This window comes from Callithrix jacchus, chromosome 5 (assembly GCF_049354715.1).
Source record: "Callithrix jacchus isolate 240 chromosome 5, calJac240_pri, whole genome shotgun sequence".
In the NCBI taxonomy this organism is placed as follows: Eukaryota; Metazoa; Chordata; class Mammalia; order Primates; family Cebidae; genus Callithrix; species Callithrix jacchus.
Genome location: NC_133506.1, coordinates 108618849 through 108646384, shown reverse-complemented (window position 1 = coordinate 108646384; position 27536 = coordinate 108618849). Strand labels below are relative to the sequence as shown.

The following is a 27536-nucleotide window of genomic DNA, read 5'->3' as shown; positions in this document are numbered from 1 at the left end:
GGACATTTCTCTGTTTATTTAACTTTATGTCATCAATATTTTTAGCTTTCAGCATATAGACCTTGAACATAATTTGTTGGACATAACTTATTTTTTTCTGTGCTATTCTAAAGAGTACTTAAATTTTTTTAAATGCCAGTTGTTCATTGCTCATTTACAGAAATACAGTTGAACTTTGTATTTTGACCTTCAGCCTTGCTAAACTCCCTTATTAATTCTGGCAGCTTTTTTGTAGATTCATTGGGACTTTCTATGTAGATAATCATACGGTCTGAAAATAGTTTCATTTCTGTCTTTTGTTAAGCTGTAAGCCTTCTGTTTATTTTTCTAGCCTTATTCACTGGCTAGGAGTGCTAGTACAATGTTGAACAAGAATGTCAACAGCAAATATCCCTGATTCCTTCCCCATCTTAGAGGTAAGTGGTCAGTCTTTCACCATTGTTATTAGCTGTAAGTTTTTTGTCAATGTCTTCTATTGAGTTAAGGAGTTCCACCCTATTTCTAGTTTGCTGAGAGCATGTATGGATGCTGAGCACAAATGATTGTTTGATTTTGTCAAATGTTCTTGGCATATATTGAAATGATCATATCATTTTTATACTTTAATCTGCTGATATTGTAATTATATTAACTAAGTTTTAAATGTTGAACCAGTCTTGCATTCCCAATATAAGCCCACTGGGTCATGATATATTATCCTTTTTACGTATTGCTAGATTCCATTTGCTAATATTTTCTTAAAGATGTTTGTGTCTATGTTAATTTGTATTGTTATTTTCTTTTATTTGGTATCAGAGTAGTGATGGCCACATAAAATGAGTTGGAAAATAGTTCTTTCTCTTCTATTTTTTTGAAAAGTTTACGTAGAATTAGCCTTATTTCTTCCTTGGGCCCAATAGCAATTCATATTAGACAGTCAATTATGTTTTAGAGGGAATGAAAATAAAGGGAAACCATTTCATATGTGCCTTTATTTTAACCATTTCCAGTCATCTTCATTTTTTGCTCGTAAATCCAAATTTTGGGGCGGATATCTTCTTTTTTGCACCTGAAGAACTTCCCTTAATACTTTTTGTAATGCATATCTTCTGGTAAGGAATTCTCAGTTTTTGTTTGTCTGAAAGACTGTGTTTCTCTTTCACTTTTGGAAGATTCTTTTGCTCGGTATAGGATTTTGTGTCGAAAGGTTTTGTTTTGCTTCCTTTCAGTACGTTAAAGATGTCACTCCACTGTCTTCAGGCTCACATCATTTTGATGCTAAATCTGTTATTTTTTCTTAATTTTACCTCTCTTTCTCTTTATCCTGTCTTTGCTTTTCAACAGTTTAATTATGATGTGTCTAGATGTGTGCATGGGCTTTTATTATTTTTTTTTCTTTGTTTTGTTTCTTTGTTTAATTTATTCTGCTTGAGACTCTTTGAACTTCTTTCTGTTATTTCATTATTTTGGAAACATTCTCACCCATTATTTCTTCAAATATTTCCTCTGTCTCATTCTCTTTCTGGGATTTCAATTACGCAATATTTGACCATTTGATATTCTTCCACACCTCTTGGGTACTCTTTTTTTAGTCTTTTTTTCTCCTTGTATTTAATTTGTTCAATTTCTGCTGTCCTTTTTTTTTTTTTTTTTGAGACAGAGTCTCACTCTGTTGGCCTAGGCCAGGGTGCAGTGGTGTGATCTTGGCTCATTGCAACCTCCACCTCCTGGGTTCAAGCAATCATCCCACCTCAACCTCCTTAGTAGCTGGGATTACAAGTGTGTGCCACCATGCCTGGCTTAATTTTCGCATTTTTAGTAGAGATGGGGTTTCACCATGTTGGGCAGGCTGATCTCACACTCTTAGCCTGCCTGCCATGGCCTCCCAGTCTATTGACCTATTTTCAAGTTCACTGATTCTTTCTTAAATTGTATCAAGTTTATGTATCAGCCAGTTAAAGACATTCACCTGTTACTTTTATATCCTAGCATTTGTTTGACTCTTTCTTGTAGTTTCCCTCTCCTAAAATTCTGCATCTATTCATGTATGTTGTTCATCTTTTCCACTCTAGCCTTTAATATAGTCACTTTAAGTTTCCTGTCTGATGGCTTCAACATCTGGGTCATATTTGAATCTGGTTTTGTTAGCTGCTGTGTTTCTTGACAGTGGGTTGTTTGTCTTGTGTTTGGTGTCTCATGACTTTTGATTGAAAGCAAAACATCTTTAGAACAGTAAAGGCTGAAGTAAATATGCATGCCTCTTTTTCTCCCAGGCAAGGGATCTGCAAACTATGGTCCTTGGGCCATATCAGGCCTGTTGCCTATTTTTGTATGGCCTATGAGTTAAGAATGGTTTTTCTATTTTTTAATGTGTTGAATGTATATCAAAAGAATAATAATAATTATACAACACAAAACAATTATATAAAACTCAAATTTCAGTGTCTATAAATAAAGTTTTATTGGAACATAACCATGTCCATTTATTTACATTTTGTCTATGGCTGCTTTCATGCTTCAGCAGCAGAGCTGAACAGTTGCAACAGAGACCACATGGCCCACAATGCCTAAAATATTTACTGCATACTGCTCAAAGTTTGCCTACCCCTTAATGTGGGTGGTTGAGTCAATCTAGTCAGAAGTTGACTTGGATTTGGGTTTTGCTGCTCTAGGTTTGGGGTTCATCTTCAGTGCACCACCAGCTTTAAATTCCCGTAGTATTTTCTTATTCTTAAGATGGAGGCTGAGTTGCCAGAGAGTTTTTCCTCAGTGTTTCTGCTTCACTCTTAGCCTTAGGCCTTCCTTGGGTGCCTGTGCCTTAGTCCTGTTCCTGGGTGTTATAATCTGCCCCTCTCCCAGCAGGAGGAGATTCTTAGTCTGGTCCCAAATGGTTTCCTTCCCTCCTCCCAAAAGCTAAGGCTTTTGTTACATGGAGGACAAAACCCAGCCTAAGCTCCATGTGTTTCCAGGCTATGGGAAAGGGGGTAATTACCAGTTTTGCCACTTTTTGGAAAAATACCTTTTTTTTAGGAGAAGGTTAAATGCAAATAAAATTAAGACATACATTGAAAGTATGTTCATGCTAAACCTATCACAGATTGTACAACACTCTGTAGGCGTAGGCAGATTAGGGTGGTTCATCAGTATACAACATGGCCTTAGAATCCCTGGCCCCTTTTTAGTTTAACCAGACTTAAGTTCCATAAACTCCCTGACTTGATAGGTCAACTGTAGTCCCAGACATCAGGTTGCTTAACTCACCCCTCGTCCTAACCAATGTATATATCCTCAAGTTCAGCAAGTACTATGCCAGTGCTTAATAATTAACGGATGCAATAAATATGTGAATTTACACTAAATGTAAGTGCTATAATTACATCAAATCAAAATCTGAGCATAGAACATGGAAAATCTTTGAGGAGACGATTGAACCCTTTGGTTTCATTGAGAAAAAATCGTTGAAACACAGCACGTCATAGCTGAAAAATCCTTTTGAGAACATCTAGTTTACCAGCTTCACTTAACCAATGAGATAACCAAGACTCAGAGAAAAGTAACACGAGAAAAGTCACACAGCAAGTTAATAGTGTGGGAACGGTTACCTTTTGAATTAAAAGTAGGGAGGAGACAGGGAGCCTCTAGGTCTTTGTGGGAGGGGTGGCATGTTGGGAGGAAGAGTCCCAGGCTTGCGTCTATTGCTAACTAGCTGTGTGGCCTAGCTAGTGTCTGTGACTCAGTCTCCCTCTCTGCCATCTATCTACCCTGTCCCTTTCCTGGGAACTATATTAGCTGAGAGATGTAATGGTGCTTCATCAAGACCTTGGGGGAGCTGTGCTACCGGGATCCTGTGGTCACCCAAGACTTGCTTCCCTCCATTTTCTGAAGATGAGGCTCAGGGCACAGCCTAGTGCAGTGAGGCAAAGAAGACAGGTCCAGAGTCCTGTCTGAACCTGGAGGTTCCTGTCCTTGACTGGTAGGCACCATCTCTTCTGTCTCCCCCACAGCTTCTGGATCAGTCAGGGTCTTATCAGGAAAACAGAAGCAGAGCTCTCTGTGAACAGAGATAAATTAACATAAGGACTTGGTTAAAAACTTCTGAGGGGCATCATAAGGATGATTCTAGGGATACTCCCCATATTAGTCTGCTGTGGGCGCTGTAACAAAATACCATACACTGGGTGGCTTCCACAACAGACATTTATTTTCTCATAGTTCTAGAGACTGGAAGTCCAAGATCAGGTTGCTGACTGATCTGGTTTCTGGTGAGGGCTCTCTTCCTGGCTTGCAGATGACCACTTTTTCCACTGTTTCCTCACACAGCTTCTCCTCACTCTGTATGTGTGCGTGTGTGTGTGTGTGTGTGTGTGTGTGTGAGAGAGAGAGAGAGAGAGAGAGACAGAACTCTCTGGTGTCCCTTCTTATAGGAACAGTAATCCTGTCGGATCAGGGTCCCATCCTTACGACCTCATTAACCTTAATTACTTCCTTAGAGTCTTCACCTCCAAATACAGCCACACTGGGGGTCAGGGTTTCAACAGAGGAATCTGGGGAGACAGACAAACATTCAGTTCCTAACACCCCCCTAAAAAGCTGATCCTATTGCCGTTACTAGGTGAAGCCTCCCTGCTGAGGCATGCTGCCTGAAACAGGAGGCAGACAGGAAGAAGGATGTCTTTCCTCCCTCCTCCCTCCCCGCCCCCATGTTGGGAAAGCCTGTCATGGATCCAGCTGGTGAAGTAGCAATGTCACGGCCCAATGTGGAAGGCTGAGCGTGGAGCTGAGAGGAACCCTCTCCAATCAAGGCAGACCATGGAACCAGAGCAATCCAATATACTTAATAGTAAAAGCCACGTTCGCTCCCCAGGATTACCTCAAATCTTGAACATCATATTAAAGGTTTTGGAATTTGGGCTGGGCTCAGTGGCTCATGCTAGTAATCCCAATGTTTGGGGAGGCCAAGGCAGGCGATTGCTTGAGGAGTTCCAGACTGCCTGGGCAACATAGCAAGACCCCTCTCTCTACAAAAGAGTTAAAAATTAACCAGGCATGCTGGCATGTGCCTGTAGTTCCAGCTACTTGGGAGGGTGAGGCAAGAGGGTCACTTGAGCCCAGGAGTTCAAGGCTGTGATGAGCTACCATGGCGCCCCTGCACTGCAGCTGGGGCCAGAGCAAGACCTTATCTCTAAAAAATAAACAATTTTAAAAATAGAGAATTCAGCATTTGGTCAGTGGGCAGTGGGGTGATACGGGTCTGAGGAAAGGGGTGATGTGACCAGCTGTCCTCTCTTCCTTCACCCAGTCCTACCATCCTTCTTCCCCAAACTCCTGGCACACCCCGACTCTCTGCCTATATGTTGCATGCCTTCTCTGTAATTTGATACACATCAGCAATTTAATACGCAGCATGATGAGCCTAGGAGAATATTCCATGGGACCAGCGTGCAGCTTCACTGTGAGCCGGGGAGTGGGTGGCAGGTTTAGACCATAGAAGGTCCTCAGCAGATGTGTTGAGTGAGATGGGAAGTGCCTGGTCAGACCCCACCCCATCAACAGCCTGTCTTCATCCTTGCCAGCAGGACACACGCACACACACACACACACTCCTTACACACACATGCACAGTCAAATCCTCTCTCATTCACACATTCCCACACTCACCTGTGCCCTCACACTCATCTTGCACTCACCCTCTGAAACTCACACCCCTCACACACTCCCATGGACCCACTCACACTTCACTCACACTCAGCCCTCACTCTCACACCCATGGCCCCTCCAACTCCCACATTCTCACAGCTTCACTCACTCCTGCTCAGTCTTCGCCCACACTCTCTCCCCCTCACTTGAAGACACTCACTCTGTCACACTCTTGCTCTCACACTTACCCTGCCATTCCCACCTTCCCACTGCTTCCCTCACACTAACTTCCACCCCCTTGAAGTCGCCCTACCCATCACTCAGTCACTCAGTGTATTAGTCTGTTTTCACACTGGTGATAAAGACATACCCAAGACTGGGTTACTTATAAAGAAAAAGAGTTTTAATGGACTCACAGTTTCATGTAGCTGGGGAGGCCTCACAATCATGGTAGAAGGTGAAAGGCACATCTTACATGCTGGCAGACAAGAAAGAATGAAAGCTAAGCAAAGGGGGTTTCCTCTTATAAAAACATCAGATCTCCTGAGACTTAGTCACTACCACGAGAACAATATTGGGGGGAACTACCCCCATGATTCAATTATCTCCCACTGGGTCCCTCCCACAACATGTGGGAATTATGAGAGCTACAATTCAAGAAGAGATTTGGGTGGGAACACAGCCAAACCATTGAATCACACCCACCCACATGCCTTCACTCCCTCCCTCACTGCTTTCCACACTCACAGCTGTCACATTTGCTCACCTCCCTGTCTCTGGCTTGCTCACTGTTACAAGCATTGCCACACTCTCCCACAGATACCCTCTCAGCAGGATTCTGCCCTCCCACCTTCCTGTCATCCTGCCTGATCTTCAGGGCTCTCTTCCTCACTCAGCAAATCGCCAGGCACTGGACCAGCCTCTTAGGCTGAGGGCAGACTGGGAGCTTCCTGTCTCCACCCTCCCTCTGAGCAGGAGCAGCTCTGCCTGCTCTTGGTTGGATGTGAGAAAAGGACAGTGTACAGCAGACACATCCCATCCGCTATCGAGGACCCTCCTCCCTCCCTTGCCTGCTTCCACCACTCACACGCTGTGGGGCACTGGGAAGCACCTTTCCCCAGTGGCTCCCTGGCCCGCCCCTGCCTCAGCTGTGTGAGGCTGAGCCTCCCTCTCTTCACTTCTACCTTCCCTCAGCTCCCAAGACACCTCCGGTGTCCTCTGATAACATGACCCCAGTAGCAGGCCTGTTTTTGCTTTGATCTCCGTCTTGCTCTGGATAGCCCTACAAAAGCCTTTTGTCTGAAGTGCAGGGCGCACCTTACATGACTGCTTGCTGGGCTTTGGGTTGATTCTCATGGGTCTGGCTGCCCTCTTCCATGGTCCCTTGAGTTTGTGTCCCCCTTTCTGTCTCCTGTAAATGCTCCTTATTGCCTTTTAATGTATTCATTTGAATGGATAATACAGTCAAGTCCTGTGTTTCAAAATTCAGAAGATACAGGCAGTAAGGTTCCCTTCTCACTCCATCCCTCAGCAGCAAGTTTCCTTTCCCCAGAGGCAATTGTTCTCTTCAGTTTCTTGTATAAGGTTCTAGCAATAGATACAAGGAAGTGTGTGTGTGTGTGTGTGTGTGTGTGTGTGTGTATGTGTGTGCACACGCGCTCATTTGGCCATCACTGGGACTGTGAGAGACACTCCCCGTCTCTTCTTCATTAGGGTCATTTGAGAGTGGCCCAAGCAGAAGTGCATCGGTAAGACCTTTCTCACCCTCTCACGTCATCCTCCCTATAACTATATATTATTTTCTGAATGTCTCGGGCTCTGCCCCCCTCAAATCTAAGAGATACTTCCGCGTGCTAAGCCTTCGTGCAGTGTTATGAAGGGTATAGTATTATACCCTTTCCCTCAAGATTCTTATCACTTCCAGTTGGCTGGTCAGTTCTTTGATGGTCAGAATTGATTTCAGAGTGGCTGATCCACTGGTCGTTTTCTCTGCCCTCCTGGGAGATTAAATTGTTGGGCAAGTTGAAAGCAATCGTCCAAATAGACGCCTCTTTGAGGGCCATCCCTGTGTCTGCTGATGTCCTTTTCCAACCCTCCAAAGGTGGATGGGGACAAAGGAGCCCCCCCCAACCCCACGGAACAACGGATGGGGCACATGGCCGCATCAACCAGCCTGGCTGTCCTGCTGCCCTCGCCACTCCTGGTTAATAGCCAGGACACATCAGTGGGCACTGTCTGAGGAAGGAACAGGCGAGCCACCCGCAGCCTCCCAGCTCAGCAATCATCGCTGATTAAAAACTAGTTACAAAGCAATGAAGATGGAATCCTGCATTAACCAAATGACCCCGTCCATGGCCAAGCCCAGATAGATGGGAGTGATTATGAAAGCATCACTCACAATGTCAGCAAACATTAACGGCTGTGTGAATTTCCGGGAGATTTACGGGGTAGTGACAGCATTTGGCTGGATGGGACTCTGGCTCTTTGCTTCATGCCTCGATGTGCCTGTGTGTTTATGGGCTCTGGGGGGCTCAGCCTATTCAGAGTGGTCTATCTCGGGTGTGCTTTTACGTGGGTTTAATCTGAACATGCTGGCTTGTGTAAAGTAGAAATGTATTGTATTGCCAATTTTCAGAGAATCTGAATTAGCTCAGCTATTCTGAACATAATTTAATCTTTCTTTAATGATTCAATAGGTGCTTTGAAGTCTTGCACTAATCAGAGTCATGGTTATGAATATCAGAACTTGATATTGAAGAAACGTAAAAGTGCTCATCAAAGAACCAGGTGATGGAAATGGCAGGAAACAGCATAAGTGGATGCTTCTGTGAGAGTGCAGGTATGACCATGCGTGTCGGTGGGCATGTGGAAGCCTGGTGTGATAGGAGGTCTAACTGGGATAATGTTGACCTCGCCACAGGTAGTGAATGACCCTATCAAAAAGTCAGCCTGGGCCAGGCGCAGTAGCTCACACCTGTAATCCCAGCACTTTGGGAGGCCGAGGCGGGCAGATCACCTGGGGTCAGGAGTTTGAGACCAGCCTGGCCAACATGGTGAAACACCATCTCTACTAAAAACACAAAAATTAGTTGGGCATGGTGGCAGCCACCTGTAATCTCAGCTACTCGGGGGAAGAGGGCAAGAGAATTGCTTGAACCATTGAAGCAGAGGTTGTAGTGAGCCGAGATTGCACCATTGCACTCCAGCCTGGGTGACAAGAAGGAAACTCCATCTCAAAAAAAAAAAAAAGTCAGCCTGCTCCCACACCTCCCAAGGAGAATTTAGTTTTTGCTAATTTGGGCCTCAGTTGAGCAGATTTGGAGTGAAGGGTGAAGAGGAGAATTCCCTCCCCAGAAAAGGCCCAAGACAGAATCCCCTTTAATAGGTAAAAGAGAAATAAGCAGATATATAAGGTGGGCAAGGGGAGACCAGAGCTGGGTTTAGAAGAAGGAAGTGTTAGGAGTGCTAGAAGAAGGAGTGTTAGGGAGCAGCTTCCATGATTGCAAATATACATGTGAGCATGCACATAAAGTGGAAAGAGTGGCATCGCCCCCATTAGGCTGCTCTGAGATCAAAGAAGCCCACATGCTTTGCTGTGGACTGAATGTTTGCATACCCCTGGAATTCATTTACTGAAGTCTAAATCCCCAGTGTGATGATATTTGAAGGTGGGGCCTTTGGGAGGTAATTAGGTCATGAAAATGGAGCCCTCATGAACGGGAAGAATCCCTGTATAAAAGAAATTCCGACAAGCTGCCTTGCCCCTTTTCTGCCATTTGAGAATACGGTGAGAAGGCACTGTCTGTGAACCGGGAAGCTGATGCTCACCAAGCACTGAACCTGCTGGTGACTTGATCTTGAATTTCCCAGCCTCCAGAACCATGAGAAATAAACATCTGTTGTTTAAGCCACCCGTAGACAATGTCTGTTGTCTATGATATTCTGTTTTAGCAGTCCGAAGAGACAAAGACATGCTTCTTCTCTCCTTCTTTCTCTCTAGGTCTCTGGTGAAAGAAAAATTTGATAGAATCACCAATTGAAATTTTTTTAATAACTTTGGGAAATTCTTAAATTGCCTTTCAAGGGCCAGGCGTGTTAGCTCATATCTGTAATCCCAGCACTTTGGGAGGCCAAGGAGGGTGGATCACCTGAGGTCAGGAGTTTGAGACCAGCCTGGGCAACGTGGTGAAGCCCTATCTCTACTAAAAATACAAAAAATTAGCCAGACGTGGTGGCAGACACCTGTAATCCCAGCTGCTTGGGAGGCTGAGGCACAGGAATCGCTGGAACCCAGGAAACGGAGGTTGTAGTGAGCCGAGATTGTGCCACTGTACTCCAGCCTGGGTGACAATATGAGACTCCATCTCAAAAATAAAAATAAATACATAAGTTGCCTTTCAATAATATTTGACTATAGAAACCTCTTTGAATATACCCCTATGTGGAAGCAGGGCAATAAGTCAGAAACAAGAAGGGCTGTCTGTTAGAGTAGTACCATTCAGGGGCAGCTGCATAGCCCAGCCTACCTCCACTGGGCATCCCCTTTCCCCAACCCAGGAAAGAGAAGGCTGGGAAGGAGGTTGTACGTTGGAGCTGGGGATAGAAGGCGGGGTGGGGGCAGGGTCAGCCAGTGCAGGAACATAGGGAAGGAATCAAAGGTGGCTGGGTGCAACAGGTCATGCCTGTAATCCCAGTACTTTGGGAGGCCAAGGTGGGAGGATCACTTGAGGTCAGGAGTTCGAGTCCAGCCTGGCCAATATGGTGAAACCCCGTCTCTACTACAAATACAGAAATTAGCCAAGAGTGGTGACAGGTGCCTGTGATCCCAGCTACTTGGGAGGCTGAGGCAGGAGAATGGCTTGAACTGGGAGGCAGAGGTTGCAGTGAGCCGAGATGGACTGGCCAATAGGGTGAGACTCTAACTCAAAAAAAAAGAAAAGAAAGAAAAGGCCAAGGGCTTCATTATCAAAGGACCCAGTGGTCCTGACTCTGTGGCATTGCAGGCCAAAGTGAATATCTGTTTGCCAGTGCCCAAATTCTACCCCTACCCCATCCTTGACTGTCCCTCACCCACACCTGCCCAGGGCCCATCTATCTAAGGATTTGAGGAATCCAGAGGCTCTTCCCTTCATTTATGTGGTAGTTACACTTTTGGAAAAGTCACTATATACTGAAATTATGCAAAAAATACTTTTAAAATATTTTTAATGTTTATTTTAGAGACGGGGTCTCACGTATTGCCCAGGCCGGTCTCAAACTCCTGGCCTCAAGTGATCCTCCAGTGTTGGCCTCCCAATGTGCAGGGATTGTAGGCATGAGCCACCATGCCCAACCACAAAAAAGTACTTTGAGTTGGCTGTTAAATAAATTTAGACAAAAGGCCCAGATGATTATAGATTGGTTTCTCCTCTACATGGATATCGTGTGGAACCCTTGAAGGGCTCTGCTACAGATTAGGGGCCTAGCCCATGCCCTCCCACTGCTGACCTCTCAAGTGATACAATAGCCACTAATGTCCTCCCCAGCCTCACTCATCCTCCCACCATTGCCAGAGCAGGCATTCTGCACCACCGGCCTAACTGTGACATTGCCCCTCAAACCCTTTATTAGCTCCCCATACCCACAAAGAGGTTCTCAACATTGGCATTTGGAAGTTTCTGGGAGCATCTTGATGGTCACAAGGATGGGAGACCTCTGCCACCATTTAGGGGGCAGGGCCAGAGATGAGGATGCCCAAACTGTATGGGCCAATCCCATATGAGGACAACTTGTCCTGGGTTCCTCGCACCCTTCAAGGGACCAACACGATATCCATGTAGAGGAGAAACCAACCTATAATCATCTGGGCCTTTTGCCTAATTTTATTTAACAGTCAACTCAAAATATGTTTTGCATAATTTCAGTATACAGTGACTTTAGCAGGAGTGTAACTGCCACATAAATTAAGAGCATGCTCTGTTTTGTTCAGAACTTCACCAAGAGTTATTCACCATTTCAGAAAATCAAGTCACCAACAGCAAATGACCCTTGGCATATGTCTGTACTTAGAATGTCACATTCACTGGGACTACACGTGTAGGAGCAGGCATCTGACTATTATGTCCTCTAGCACAGTCACTCCCAAATATTTACATATTAAAATACGTATTATTTTATTGGGCCAGATGCAGTTGCTCAGGCTTGTAATCCCAGCACTTTGGGATGTCAAGGCAGGCGGATCGCTTGAGCCCAAGAGCTTGAGACCAGCCTGGGCAACAGAGTGAAACCCTGTCTCCACAACAAATACAAAAATTAGCTGGGCATGGTGGAGCACACCTGTGTTCCCAGCTACTCGAGAGGCTGAGGTGGGAGGATCGCTTCAACCTGGGAGGCGGAGGTCAGTAAACCATGATTTTGCCATTGCACTTCCAGCCTGGGCAACAGAGTGAGACTCTATCTCAAAAAAAAAAAAATCGTCTTATTTTATTAAATAATTTACTTCACATTTCTCCTTTATATTAAGGATTATTATACCGATTTTAAAAAAATACATGTATACCTAAGTTATGTTATTTGTGGGTTTTCTTTCAAGATAGAAAAGGGGGCATTACAACATGTTTTCGTATAAAGGGTGTGTTGGTTCTGATAGACTTGAGAAACACAGGCTCACAGACTACTGCCAATGCCCCAGGAGGGTTTCCAGACCCTTCTGATCCAGCTCCTGTCTGTGCTCCAACCTCATTGCCTGCCACCTCTCCAGCCTGGCACCCTGGACTCCAGCTTCTCCAATACAAACAGTGCCATGGATACAGCACAGGTCTCAACATCCCTGTGACTGACTGGGCTTCCTGCCTCAAGCCGCCTAAAACCACCATACTCACCCCTTATTATGCCTCACACAGAGAACCCACAACAGAAGGACAGGGTGGCATCCACCCACCTGACCTGCTCCTTGGGACCCAGTCACCCCTTATGAGCTGTAACTCCATAGCCGGGTATCCCAGGTAGGCACTCAGGAAAGCAACTGAATGACAGTGCTGCTCCTGATAACGATACATATGATACATGTAATAATGCCCAGGTATAGTGCATGTGACACACAGGATAGTGTGTAGGTATATGCGTATGATACATATAACAGCATATAGGTATAGTACATGTAATATGCATGATGGTAGAATGTACAGGTATAGTGCATGACACACAGGATAGTGTGTATGTATATGTGTATGATACATATGACAGCATATAGGTATAGTGCAAATATATACCCACAAAGAGGTTCTTAACATTGGCATTTGGAAGTTTCTGGGGGCATCTTGATGGTCACAATAATGGGAGACCATAATAATGGGTCACCATTTAGGGGGCAGGGCCAGAGATGAGGATACCCAAAGTGTGTGGGCCAATCCCACAGGAGGACAACTTGTCCTGGGTCCCTTGTACCCATATGACATATATATGACAGAACTGGGTTCAAGGGACCCAGGACAAGTTGTCCTCCTGTGGGACTGGCCCACACAGTCTGTATGTGCACTATACCTATATGCTGTCATATGTATACAGGTGATAGTGAATATGTATAGGTGTCACATATGTGATACACATGATAGTGTATAGGCATGGCACACATGATGTCCATGATAGTGTATGTGTAAAGTGGGGGTAATACAGTTTGGTATCTAAACTCTTCTTCACCACAAATCACCTTTCATTTGGGGGCACAACAGAGAGTCACACCCTGGGTTGAAAATCTGGAGTCCAGGTGGCCTCAAGATGGAGGTACTCCTCTTCCTTCAGCTCAAGCAGCCCCTTTTCTGGGCTGCCTTCCCCATTCACCTGCCCACTGTGTCCAACCAGGGTCTGTCAACTTCATGTGGCAGCAGGCCACTATGGCAAATGAACAGTCGTCCAAATGTCCGATCTGCCAGAAGGAATGAGTTCCCTAGAATCTCGCTTTTTGGAATCATTTACAAAGTTTCCAGTATCTGTGTTGAATGAAACAATTTTAATAGCTTTGGAAGGTTTCTGTGGAGTTGTGGTCTTTTCACTTACTCATTTTGGCTTCATCAGGAGATGGAGGTTGCTGGGAAGAAATGGGGACTCTGCTAAGGAAAGAGCTTCAGATCAGCACACAGCTTGGCGTGGTAGTGGGACTAAAGGCACATGTGGTGGAAATTGGGGGTGGGCGGGGAGGCTGAAGGCAGAAACTGGGGAGAATGATGGGTGAGAGGAATCTGAAGACTCCAGAATGCTGGAGTCCCAGTTTCCCACAGCCCTGCTGAGCCTGCTCTTCCACCCTGTGAGATGATAAAGCGACTTCTCAGATGAGTTGGTTGCAACCACTTGTCAGAGTTTTATCTCAGACTTGCCAATTAAAAGAGCTACTTCCATGAAAGCCAGTTCTGAGATTTCTTCCGTGGTAGAGACATCAGAAGCAGGAGGAGACTGTCTAAGCCACACTGTTAGATCAGGTCTGATGAAGGACTGTGGGGTGAAAAGGCACTGAGAGAACAGTGGTGGATAAATCTAACATCCCCCAAGGGCTGTAGATCCTGTCATGCAAAACAGTGCTCGGTTCTGTCACCGACAAGGTGTGAGACGACTTTTTCTCACAAAGAATTGCAGTGAAGACCACAGCTAAAAGAAACAAGGTAGGGGGTGGGGGGGTGGGGGGGGTGGGCACGTGCGTATTCAAATTTGGTAAATTTGGTGGAGTGGGTCGTTAGATGAATTGGTTATTGGGTGTGTTGATAGGAGGATTTGTTACTGTGAGGCTTTCCTAAAAGTGCTTGCAAATGAAAGGATCAAGATCTCTCTTGAGGAATCAAACTATAAAATGGGAGGTAGGCAAAGAGGAATGTCATTAAGCCATGAAAGCAAGATCAAGGGAGAGGCTCCAGGCCAGCATTCATCTCCTGGGGAGAGGAGTCTTAAACAATGAACTTCAGGCGTCACGGCCAGTCGGCTGGGCATGTGCAGGGTGGAGGCGGAGGCAGGGCTTAGCTGATGGATTTCTCCCATTCTTGTCCTGTACTCAGACCTTCCCTATTGGGAGGCAGATGCACCTGCCGACCTTCGTTGATGCAGTTAAACATTTGCTCCATCAAGCTCCCCTTGTTCTGATTGAAAACGTGCCAAGCAGCCTTCTGGTTATAATCTAGCCTGCCAGGTAGATCTCGTTGATATCAATGAGTCAGCCCTCTGGAGTTACCCCTCCATTTTCTGTGTTCAATAAGTGAGCAGAGAAGGATCTACTCTCAGGTTGCTGACAGAATCAAGTGTATGACCAAGCCCAGAATGGGGATAGGTTCCAGAATGTAGTGAGTACCTACCTGAGCTCCCTACCTGCCTCCCCTGGGGAGCCTCCACCCTCACTTGCCCCTTATTGAATATAGTGCTTGCATCTACTTCTGCAGTTTCTAACACAGGGCTGCAGTTTGGGGTTACCCGCCCATCTCCATCCCAGCCTGCAGGCAAGTACATACAGCAGCTTATTCAAGTTTTTATCTCTGACACCTGGCACCCTGAAAGGCTGTAGGCTAGCAGAGAACAGTTCCTGATGCATGGCAGGCCCTAAATGTATGCAATGGGTGAATGAATGCACAATCTAGCCATTCATTAGCCTACTCTTGATGGCAGAGCCCCAGCTGAGCTACTATGAAGCATTTCTGGGCACCTTCAGGGCCCGCTGATGGCTTTCAGAATTCCTGTGACCTTTCTCTTGGTTCTCCTTAGTTGGGAGGATCTCAGATCTCTTCTGCCCTGTATCCTGCACTATGCAGGCTTTAGAACCAGCCGCCCTTGGGTCTAAAGCCATGTTCTTGATCTTAACCTATCTGTACCAGCTCAGTTGCTGCTTCTGTAAAATGAGAATGATGATGCCAACTATACTGGAGACCAGGTAGGTTTTCTAAGAGCCCCTCTGGCTTTGCTGTGAGAAAGAAGAGACATGAGGAGGCAAATATTCTTCAACATCTTCTGCTGAACAGTCCTGAGATACAAACTCCTCCTGCCCTCCTCCACCCCATTCCTGACATGGGACACTTCAAGTTGTGCTCCTGCTGAGACCCAAAGGGGCCCTGTATTTGCCTCCTTTCTTCCCTGCTCCTCCTCCCAAGAGCCTTTGAGGTGAGCCAGCTTGGCCTGACAGCTTCAGAGCCTGTCTTCTGGCTAGGAGGGGAGCTGACACTTCCATCTGGAGTGGGGAGCAGGATGTAAGCTCTGCACAAAGAAGATCCCTCCCAAAACCCTGCTGCCTGTCTCCTCCATCGCACAGCAGCTGGCTTCCAGGGGAATCAAGTGACAGCCAGACTCCAGGGAACCAAGCTAGCGACACCAAACTCTGGGGGGTAGTCCATAGTGACAGAAGAGGCTTTGGCCTGGGTAGCTCAGCAGAGCACCAGGGGCAGTGCCAGTTAACCCACAAAGGGACAGATAGTCTCAGAACTGTGGCCTCAGGCTCTGCTCCAATGGGCACCATCAATTATCTCATAATTCCCTGATACCATGAGCATTCAGGAAGCTGAAAATGACCTTCTGTTGCTGTTTTCCTGACTGCAAGATGGATTCTGCCCATCAGGGCCTCCCTTTAACTTGGCACACAATGGCCTCCATCCTGGGGCACCTGCCCATCTGCCCCACCCCTCCAACCTAACTACTTGCCATTTCCCAGATACACCTGGTCTATCCCGCGGCTCATGCCGCTTCCTCTGCCTACAATATCCTTTCCCTGCAATAGCCTCTTCCACCCAGCAGACTCCGCCTCACTCCCTTGGCTCAGCTCTAAGTCATATCCCCTGGGGAAGCTTACCAGGATGCTGCAGTCAGGTGGAGTATCTCCTCCTGGGCTCCCACAGCCCCTGTGCTTCCTTCTGTGACAGCAGTGATCCCACAGCAGTGGAACTGCTTACCTGCCTGAGCTCCTGGAGGGCAAAGACGGCATGTGCTTCCTAGTTCTGAATCTCAAGCTGCTAGTACAGAACGTGGCAGAAAGAAAAGGTGCTCAGCAAATACATGCCAAATTTCACTACATTTGGTAGACGTTCATTTTTCCACAGATCTCACAAATTAGGATTACATTGGAATGTACATATTGCTAAGTCATGCATATCCAGTTCGGTTTGTTTTTTTGTAGTGGCTTTATTGAGATTGAATTTATATAACCATGCAATTCACCCATTTAATTTAAAGTATACAATTCAATTTTTTTTGTATATTCAGAGACTTGTGCAACTATAACCACAAGCAATTTTAGAACATTTTCATCTCAAAAAGAAACTCATATCCATTAGCATTCATTCTCCATTTGCCCCCTCCCTCCACTCCCTGGTAATCACTCATCTATTTTCTGGTCTCAACAGATGTATCTGTTCTGGACATTTCATATAAATGAAACATACAATATATGCTTCTTTGTGACTGGCTTCTTTTACTTACACATAATGTTTTCAAGGGTCGTTCATGTTGTAACATGAATCAGTACTTCATTCCTTTTTATTGCCAAATAATATTGCATGGACACACCACATTTTGTTTATCCACTCACCTGTTGATGGATTTTGGGATGTTTCTACTTTTTGGCCACCATGAACAGCTTGCTTTTATTAATGCTAAGATTTTTTTTAAAATAATTTCAAATTTACAAACAAATTTTGTCAGAATAGTAACAAAGACCTTTTTTCCTTTAACCGCTTGAGAGTGAATGGCTGGTATGATGTTCCATCGCCACTGGCAACTCCATGTACATCAAACATGCAAATAATACTTGTGTGTGCTCTTCTACATAATCATAATCCAACCATGAAATCAGGAAATTAACAGTGATTTTTTCCTTCTGGATAATCCATGGCCCCATTCAAGTGTCACCAGTTGTCTCGATGAGTCCTTTAGAGCAAAAGATGCAAGCTAGAATTACACATCTTATTGTCATGTCTCATTAGTGACCGTCAGTCTGGAACAGTTCATAACCCTCACTGACTTTCATGACCTTGGCACTTTGGAAGATTATAGGCGCATTATTATTCAAAGTTCCTGATATGGTTTGGCTGCGTACCCACCCAAATCTCATCTTGAATTGTAGTTCCCATAGTCCCTGTGTGTTGTGGGAGGGACACAATAAGAGGTAATTTAATCATGGGGGTGATTACCCTCATGCTGTTCTTGTGATAGTGAGTGAGTTCTCACAAGATCTGATAGTTTTATGAGGGGCTTTTCCACTTTTGCTTGGCGCTTCTCCTTCCTGCTACCATGTGAAGAAGGATATGTTTGCTTCCCCTACTGCCATGATTGTAAGTTTTCTGAGGCCTCCCAGCCATGCTGAACTGTGAGTCAATTAAACCTCCTTCCTTTATAAATTACCCAGTCTCAGGTATTTCTTCAGAGCAGTATGAAAATGGACTAATACAGTCCCTCAACTTGGGTTTTCTGATGTTTCCTCATAATTAGAATGGGTCCATGCTTTTTGGCAGGAATATTACGGAAGCAATGCTACGTTCTTCCCACTGCATCTTATAAGGTAGTACACAATTTCTATTTGTCTTGTTACTAGTGATTTTCACTGTGATCAATTAAGTCTGCTAGGTTGTATCAGGACAAATTTACTCTTTTTTTCTTCGTGATTAATAAATATATTTTAGGGAGATACTTTGAGACTATGTATACAAATATCCATTCCTCATCAAACTTTCGCTCACTAAGTTTAGCATCAATGAATACTTCCTGGCTGAATTATTACTATCATGGCAGCTAAATGGTGATTTTCTAGTTTCATATTTTCTTCTACACTTATTAGTTGTTATTTTATTCTAAGGGAAATTAATTTTTTAATATCAGTATGGATTTGGGAATTATTTAAAGAATTATAATTGGTTATTGTCACTATTTTTATATTTAAATGTTCCCGGATTTAGCCAGTGGGAGCCCTTCAAGTGGCTTCTGTGTCCCTTCAACACATGCTCATCAGTTCTTGAGCATGTTTTTTTTCTGGCACAAGATAGTCTAAGCTCCTCTTATTCTTTGCCTGCCCAAGGTCCAAAGTCCTCCATTTCTCCAAGAAGTTTTGGCTTCTTTTTAGTGGAAAATGATTTTTAGAAATGAAGATATGGGTACTAGATGTGATCATTGGTGTTTGGATATCACTTCTCTTGGGCTCTTTCAATGGATAGAGCTAAAATATACACACGTGCACAACATTGTCTCTCTCACACACATGCACTACGTAGATACATATTTATACACATTCATATCCACATTTACATCTATATATACATGAACATGTATTGAAAAACATAAATTCACCTTAACACCTCTAATTCCAATTCAACACCACGGAGTTCATTCCTATGTTCCTTTTTTCCATATTTGTAACTCCTTCTCAGACAGTGAGAGTCCTGGATTCCACTATCTCAATGTATTTGCCTATAGAATGAACCCAAATGTGTGATTCATCTGCCATCACCTTTGGGGACCCTCACATGGACACTCTTCTTACCCTGCTTTGACTTTAAAAGCCCACATGAGGCCATAGTTGTCACCAGCCCTCCCATATAAATGCTCCCTTTAGCCCCCTCTGGCTCTAACACCTTATGCTCCACTGCATCCCCTCACCAGGATCTTCTCCCATGTGGACACACTCCTCACCTTCTTTGGACTCTAACTCCCTGTACCACACCATGTAGATAACTTGTAGATACTTTCTTACACTGCTTGGGCTCTGGCACCCACCCTGGGTTGCTGCCACTGCCCCCCATAGGGACACCATTATTCTCTCAGTCTCTGACATTCTAGGCTGGACTGATGCCACCATTGCCACTGCCTCCCCAGCCTATTCCAAATTGACATCTACCTTGCTCATTGAAAAGGTGGGGTTCTTAGTTTTTTAGGCTTTTCACAGCTAGGATTTTGTGGACTGTTTCTTCACAGTGTCCTTAAATATGTTTTTCCTTCTCCTTCACAAGAAATTGACAGTTAAATCTAGAGATCTGATAACATTCAAGTCCAGTTACTTGGCAATAAAGTTTCACAGGTGGTGCTGTGTTCTTCCACCAGATAGTACATGATAACTGATTATCCATCATTTCATTAAGAGTTGTAAAATGATGTTCCTTTATGTCTCATTCTTCATATGAAGAGAACCTCCTTCTCATCAACCATTCATTTACTTTGTGGTTCACATAGGAAAGGCAGGTACTTGATTATTTCTCCTTATTTTCTAGTTTTCAAAATTATAAATATGTTCCCTAACATCTTCCAAGAGTGATCAGTGAATGATTTTTCTTTTGTCTCATAAAAAAGTTACTATGAATGCATGGATTGAAACATATTTTATGTGTTCCAGTCCACTGCATTTGATTTTATTGATGATCAAATTGTCTTATCTTTGGCCAGTAGGTGCCTCTTCAAGTTGCTACTTCCTAGTAATCTTTGATGGCTTCCGCTGTAACAAGATGTTCTATGTTCATCTCGTATATGTTGTGCCCCCAAACTGGAAACTGTCATTTCTCCAAAAAGCCATTTGAGGGGTAACAATATTTAGAGGCCATAAGCTGGTGTTCATTGTTACTAGGTTGGCTATTGTTCCCTAGTCTTTTTGATGGAATAAAAAATAATCAGACCATAGACAGAATTAGAAAATAATGACGTATCTCTTGAATTCTTATTGGTACTACCAATTCAGATTCAGGATTACAGAGCTTAGCCATAGCTTCATCGGTCTTACGTCTGTATATCCTTTCTTTCACACTTAAAATCACAATTCCCAATGGAAGCAACATCATTATTCACTTCCCTTATCACACTATATATCCCATAGTCTCAGATTAACAATACCAACACTGTCGTCACCAATGTACATATATTGACAAACACTTCTAGAATTTTTTGCAGTTATTTTTATTAGGCTATATCACACTTGGGATGATAATCAAATTAATTTGTCTTTAAATCATTTGAAATAGTTCTTTCTATGTAATTATGCTGCAATACCAATTCATACATAGATTTCTCTCTTTCATTTTGCTTTCATGATTGAGACTTTTTAGAAAAAATTTCATGGATCGCTTTATAAAAATAATTTTATTTTACAACTGTAAGGATATTTGCATGGTTCCAGTGACATCTACAAAACAAGATATCTTAAAAGAGATTTTTAAATTCCAGTCTATTAGAATCTGAACAGTTCCTAAACATGCTCAGAGTATTGTAGGCAGCAGAATCTTAACATTCTGCAATATCAACACTCTAGCCAATTCTCAGTTCTTCATATCAACATGAAGATATGATATAATTCAAATACAGTCTTTGTACTGTCACAAAGACCCTCAAATAGCAATAATATAGAATTCTCACGTAATAGTTCAAGGATAAGCTCTCTAGGGCTGATGTGATGGCTCTGAAAGGATCTTCTGTCTCCAGTCCTCTCATCACACGGCTTTCATCCTGTAATATAGACAGCTGCGCCAGATTCTGCCCTCCCAGCCCCACGCCTGCCAGCAAGGAGAAAAGGGGACGAGAAGGCCAACTCTCTGGAAGGGCGGGACCTAGAACGTGCACACACAACTTCCATTTATATCCCACTGACAGTCAAATCTGTCTCTTTGAATTCTGCCTTGGTTTCTACACTGAAAAAGGCATTTTCCAGTTGAGTTGAGATACATGTTCAGCTTTATTTTCTACAGTTCTTTTCATATCATGTTTCCTTTTGCATGTGAAATTTTTGTTGAGTAGTATCAGGGAACTAAGGCTGTTTTTTTTTTCTTCCAAATTGCCAATCAGCAGGATCAGACTTGGGACAGGTGGCATTGCATCGCATGCCCAGATAATCAAGATTGTCCAGAACAATTTCAAGTTTTTGTCCGTGTTGGTTGAGCACTTAGTACAAACCAGGCTTCCAGTCAGCATCTATAGACATGAATATAAAAACGCCCCACCCAGTTCCTGCTTTTAAGGGGAAATAGAATCAGGGAGGTAAATCATAAGCAAGTCAGCCCCATTGAATAGAATCCATGCCTGGATCCTGTGGAGGGAAGAGCACACAGAGGAATGTCACAAAGGAAATCACACTTGAACCAGGAACGACCAGGGGTATTTTCCAGGTAGACATATGAGGGAAGAGTTTTTCAGGGCACATTGCTTAAATTCTCTGAGCCCTGGTTTCTTCACCTAGAAAATACAGTGGTAGTGCCTCCTTCATTGGCTTGTTAGAATTCAGGGATGGGGGCCGTGTGTGCTGGCTCCCATCTGTAATCCCAGAAGTTTGGGAAGTCAAGGTGAGTGGATATCTTGAGCCCAGGAGTTCAAGACCAGCCTGGACAACATGGTGAAACCCCATCTCTATCAAAAGTACAAAAATTAGCCATTCTCATAACCCAGTCTCAAAATAAATAAACTAATTTTAAGATTTTTTTAAAAAATGTTTTAAAGAAAAATTTTAAAAAAAAGAATTCAGAGATGGGGCCTGAGTAAGAGTCTTCTGCTGGGTTTCTGGTGCAGCAGGGAATTAACATAAGGGACCCTCGTTCACCTTCCCTAGCAGGAGATGCCAGCAGCCCTGGTGAAACGACTCCTTTACCCTTCATTCTCTGAACCTGGGTAGGTGGGATTTCCAAACAGCCCAAGGCTTCACAGGAGGAAGAGCACTAAGATGGAGCCACACAGAGGCCTCCTATACCTGGGTAGGGTGAGGGTTAAGAGGACGCTGGAATTGAACTTCATCGCCTTCCTGGTCTCCACAGGAGGCAGACCCAGCCTCTTGCTGCAAAACTGCTTTTGGAGTGGAAGCACCAGGTGGCAGAGCCATAGAGGCCATGCGGCTAATTCCCTGCATGACTTTGGGCAAGTCATTTCCTCGCATTTGAGAATTGATTTCTAACTCCAGGACATCCAGAGCATCCTCTGTGGCCCTGAGCCAGTCCAGGGATGAAGGCAGGGAAGGAGGACGTACATCTTTAAAGTTGTCACCCCACCCTTAATGGAGTCCACATGCCAGCTGTGCCATTGCCAGGTCCTCAGGCCGGCAGTTGCTATGGTGTGTGGACTCAGAAGGCATGTTGCTATAATAAGATGTGTTTATTTGAATATGAAGGTCAGGGAGTTAAGTAGTTGGTATTCCAGTCGTATAGAGTCGTTTGCACAGTGTCACTAATAATTAAAGGGGGTTTTGACTAATCTAGTTGCTCTTCCTAAATATACTCTGCTCAAGAAACTCATCAAAGCAGCAAAGTAATCTTTGAGGTTATTAATCTCCTCTGCTTCACAGCTGGGGCAAATTTATTTGCTTGAATTAGCATGTAATAAACTTATAATAAAGCTGCCAGAGCCCCAGCTTGGTAGAGATCCGCTCCATGTAATGGGTAGTTACATCTAGGAAACGGGGTGCTAGTCCCTAGGCTGCTGCTGCAAGCCTGCTGGGGATAGAGGCCTCCCGCAGAGGCCACACTGAGAGAGGGCCACCAGGTATGGGAGACTCTGAGATGGAGCTGAAGGGAGCTTTGCAGACTGGTGACTCTACCTCCTCATCTCTGCCCCTCCTAGTTGCGAAGGTGAGGAAACTGAGGCTCAGGGAATGGAAGGATGTGACTGAAGTTGAGAAGAGGGCAACTCCGGGGCTCAGGTTAGAATTCAGGCAGGAGGCATGGCTGCCCATCCGCCCCCACCTAGGGGTTGGCAGTCCTCATGGTCGGGGGTTTTCCACCCAGGTCCCACCAAGGACCCCTGTTGGTGTCCCCTACTTCCCTTTTATCTGCCTCTCTACCTGCCTTTTCCTTACATCACAGCCCCACCAAGACCTGTTTGCCTTCCCTGCTTCTCCATTTTCCAAGGAATTGCTGCCCCTCTGGGCTGTCTGGGAGCCCATCTGGGCTGTCGGTGTGCTTCCCGGCTGCAGCAGCCTTGTTGGTCCCTGATCTGTCAGCACGCGGAGAGTCTGCGGGAGGGGCGCTGCAGTGTCTTCTGAGCCCTGGCAGATCGAGGAGGCATCAGGCAGGGCAACGGGCAGCCTCGGGTGGGAGCCTGAGAGTTTCTTCTACTTCTCCTTTTCCTTTCTCCTTTCTCCTTTCTCCTTTCTCCTTTCTCCTTTCTCCCTCCCCTTGGAAAACAGCTCCATCTGGTCTTTGAGATTTGTTCCTGGAGGTTGAGGCTGGCGAGGTATTCTCCTGATTCCCACCTAGGGTGGGAGTGGCGGGTATGGGTGCTGGTGGACCCTCGCTTCTTAAAGGGGAACAGCTACAAGACAACTTTTCTGGCCAGATTGCATAGCACTGCTTTGAAGGGTTATACCAAAAACAGCCTATCTCATGAAGCGAGGACAGGAGGAAAGGAAGAGGATAAAGAGGACAGGTAACACCATCCTATCTCTTACATAGCCACGCCCCTCATCCCCTGACCCTACCCTCCAGCTCCTTATCCCATCTTACATAGCCAGGCTCTTACCTCTTACATATCACCTCTTACATAGCCACGCCCCTCATCCCCTGACCCCACCCTCCAGCTCCTTATCCCATCTTACATAGCCAGGCTCTTATCTTTTACATATTACCTCTTACATAGCCACGCTCCTCATCCCCTGACCCCATCCTCCAGCTGCTTATCCCCTTCCCCTCATCCCCCATTATTTTATCCTCTCATCTCCCTACCCCATCCTCCCCTATCTCCCATCCCCCCAACCCCTTGTTTCCTTTTACTTATAGTCTTTGGAGGAGAATAGAAGGGGAAGCAGGAGAAGAGAGGCTTCCTGGAGTTCTTGCAGACCCTGAACCTTGCTTCAGACACCTCTAGGACACCAGCATGAGGGATGCCTTCCAGCAAAGCTTACACCTGCAGCATTCCCACAGTCACAGACTTCTTAAGCAGTGGAGTCTTGAAACTCTAAACGGTGAGAAGCACATATCTAGGTCAAGTTCTCTCTTTTTTTGAAGGCCAGAGAGAAGAAGTGATTTGCTGAGATTGCACAGCTACCAAGCTCAGGGCCAACAGTGGAACCAGGCATTCTGACTCCCTCTTGGGAGTCTCCTCCCACCATGCCAAGCGGCCTTAGACAGGGGCACGTGGTAAGAGTCCCCTCCTTGCCAACGAACATGTTGTCCTACATTCTGGGACCTGGATGACTCCCTAATTTTCCAAATCTTTTGCGCAAGGACCCCCAAACCCCTTCTTCCCATTCAATTCCCTCATTACTCCTTAAAAGTGACAGTCTAGGAGGTGCCTTTTCTTAGAGCTTTTGTGCCTGGCACAGCTAGACCTGGCCTGTGAGGTTCCTGGTGCTAGAAGGACAAACCCAGTGGCAGGTGCTGTTGTAGGAAGAAGAGTCTGGCAGAAAGAACCCAAAACCTGGTGGGCAGCACAGACATCATCCCAGTGGTGCTTAGCATCAGGGGAGCCCCATTCACTGGGGACAGGTTGTCCTCCCAGCCCATGGACAAAACTCTTGCTCCATACCTGCCCACGCAGATGAGCTAAGTCCACATATTCACCATCATCAAAGTGGTCTGGGTCAGCTCAGCCAGGGGAGCTCTCCCCACCACCCTTCACAGTCCTCTGATTCTACCCAGAAGCTAAAGAGCAAATAATTTTAGCCCTTTATTGGTGGAGATGGCAAGGACTGGACACCTAGCTAAGGTATCGGAGGTGTCAGTGTCAAAGGAATATTTCTGCCTAAACTTACATACGGTGATAAAGTCATTAAGAAAGGAGCTAGAGAGGCCTTCAGTTATCTTTCATCTCGCAAGCTTTCTCTGGAAACCCATGGCAAGGTCTTTATTTTCTTTGACAAAGGTGTTTTGGGAATGAAGTGGAAAAGGTCTGCCTTCACAAGAACTCGCTAAAGAAGTCTTCATGGAAGAGAAAAATCGTCAGATGAGGGCGAACCCAGACTTAAGTCAGGAGAGCTTGAAAAAACACACAAAAGCCATGTTATCTGCAACCTGAAGGACTCCTGGGCTGTCTTGGGAGCGAGAAGAATCTGCCAACTGGAGCAGATGGTGACATGGGACTGGGTGGTAGGGAGGAAGCAGACACACCTCGTCTCTCCACTGAGCTCCTAATGTCTCTGTCACAGAGGAGGGTCTTCAAACCCAAAAGGGTCAACAGCACAGTTAAGAGAGAATAAATCCATTCCTGGAATTCTGCCTAAAGGAAGGAATGTTTAGTAGAGAAAAAAGGCATGCACAAATTATTGCAGTGTTGTTTAATGAAAAACTGGAAATGAAGAAAAGGAGGGCCCAAACAAGAGACCATTTAAACAACCCATGGAGCATCCAGCCTGAGGATGCTTACAAAGTCATCAAAACACCTCCAGGCTTTGTAAGAGCTGGGAAACTGCATGCTGACATGTTAAATAAAAAATAAATTGAGAGGATGGGCACAGTGGCTGTTGCCTGTAATCCCAGCACTTTGGGAGGCCAAGGCAGGCAGATTTGAGACCAGCCTGGCCAACATGGCAAACCCCCAGCTTTACTAAAAATAAAAAATAAAGAAATTAGCCAGGCATAGTGCTGAACACCTGTAATCCCAGCTACTTAGGAGGCTGAAGCAGGAGACTCACTTGAACCCGGGAGATGGAGGTTGTGGTGAGCTGAGCTGGTGTCAGTGTATTCCAGCCCAGATGACAGCGAGACTCTGCCTCACATACATACCAGGAGGTAAATTTGCTTAGACAATTCACACATACTCTATTATGAGCATGTACTACTTATTATTTTTTTACCTTTATGTGAGAGAAACAGCGGCATATAGTATTTTGAAAATCTTTATGAGATCTGTTTATATTATTGTATGTTTATTAGCCAGGTGTGGTGGCATGCACCTCTAATCCTGGATACTTGGGAGGCCGGTAAGCAGCCTAACACAAATAGAAAACAGGTGGCAGGTACACTCAATTGTAAATCAGGTAGCGTCTCAGAGGTGGATGTTTTCTACATTTTCTACAAAGAATATGTCTTTATTATATTATGAAAAAAATTTCAGAAGTTTTATTTCAGGAAAGAAAGAAGGAGAAAGGAAAGGAGGGAGAGAGAGAGAAAGGAGGAAAGGGCAGGAAAGAAGAAAGAAGGGGAGGGAAGGGAAAGGAATTGGGTTCAACACAATGTAAAGCCCGAGAAACTCTGCTCTTCTTAGTTCTCCAGACACAAGGTCCCGGGCAAGAAGCTCAGGGGCAGGTGCAAAACGCCAGGCAGGCAGGCATCTTTGAGGGATGATAGCAAGTGAAGAAATGCTGAATTACCGACAGCCCATACTCTGATGTTTTAAAGAAAACAAAGCATTAAATCCCAGTAACAACAGGCTGGCACGTTTAATAACAATCCCTGGTAAACTTCTAAGTGTGAGGACTTACAGAAGGGAAAGCAACAATCCCTAGAGGCCAGCATGAGTTCACCAAGGCTGAGCTGTGCCGGACTGGATTCCCATCCTGCAGGGACAACTAACAGAGGAGGGATGAGTGGGTACCTTTGACAAAGGGCACGGTGTGGCCATTCGAGTAAGACATTTGCCAAAACTTGGGCCCTGAATAAGAAGGTGAAGTGTTGCCTGCCTAATGGTTCAGGTGCTGGGAAAGCAGGTGGGGCCGCGTTGTCAGCTCAGCGGGCATCTCCAGCAATACCCCAAGGCTCAGCCCTTGACCTTGTTCGCCTCAACCCTTTTCTCAGCAACTTGGATGAAGTCAGATGGATGATGTGCTTATCCAATTTGCAGTTGACACAAAGCCAGAGGGATTGTTAATAGAAAGGATGGCAGAATCAAGATTCAAAAACATCTTGACAGGTTGAAATAATGGGCTGAAAACATGTAAAAAGGATAAATGTAAATTCCTGCATTTAGGTTTAAAAAAAAACTTTTAAACACATCAGACATGAAAAAGAAGGTTTACAACGGGAAAAGACCGCTAGGTAGAAGCCAGTGTGGCAGGGTTAGTGTGCAGATCAAGGGAAGGGAGAAAGAAAAGAAAA

General features: G+C 44.9%; 1 long non-coding RNA gene across 1 annotated transcript; it reads left to right on the top strand.

Annotated features, from left to right (window-relative positions):
- Positions 1-239: 239 nt before the first annotated feature.
- On the top strand, positions 240-27536 carry LOC118154019 (uncharacterized). The gene is made up of 2 exons (XR_004743947.3): positions 240-416; positions 8313-27536. It is a non-coding gene; the product is annotated as an uncharacterized LOC118154019 (long non-coding RNA).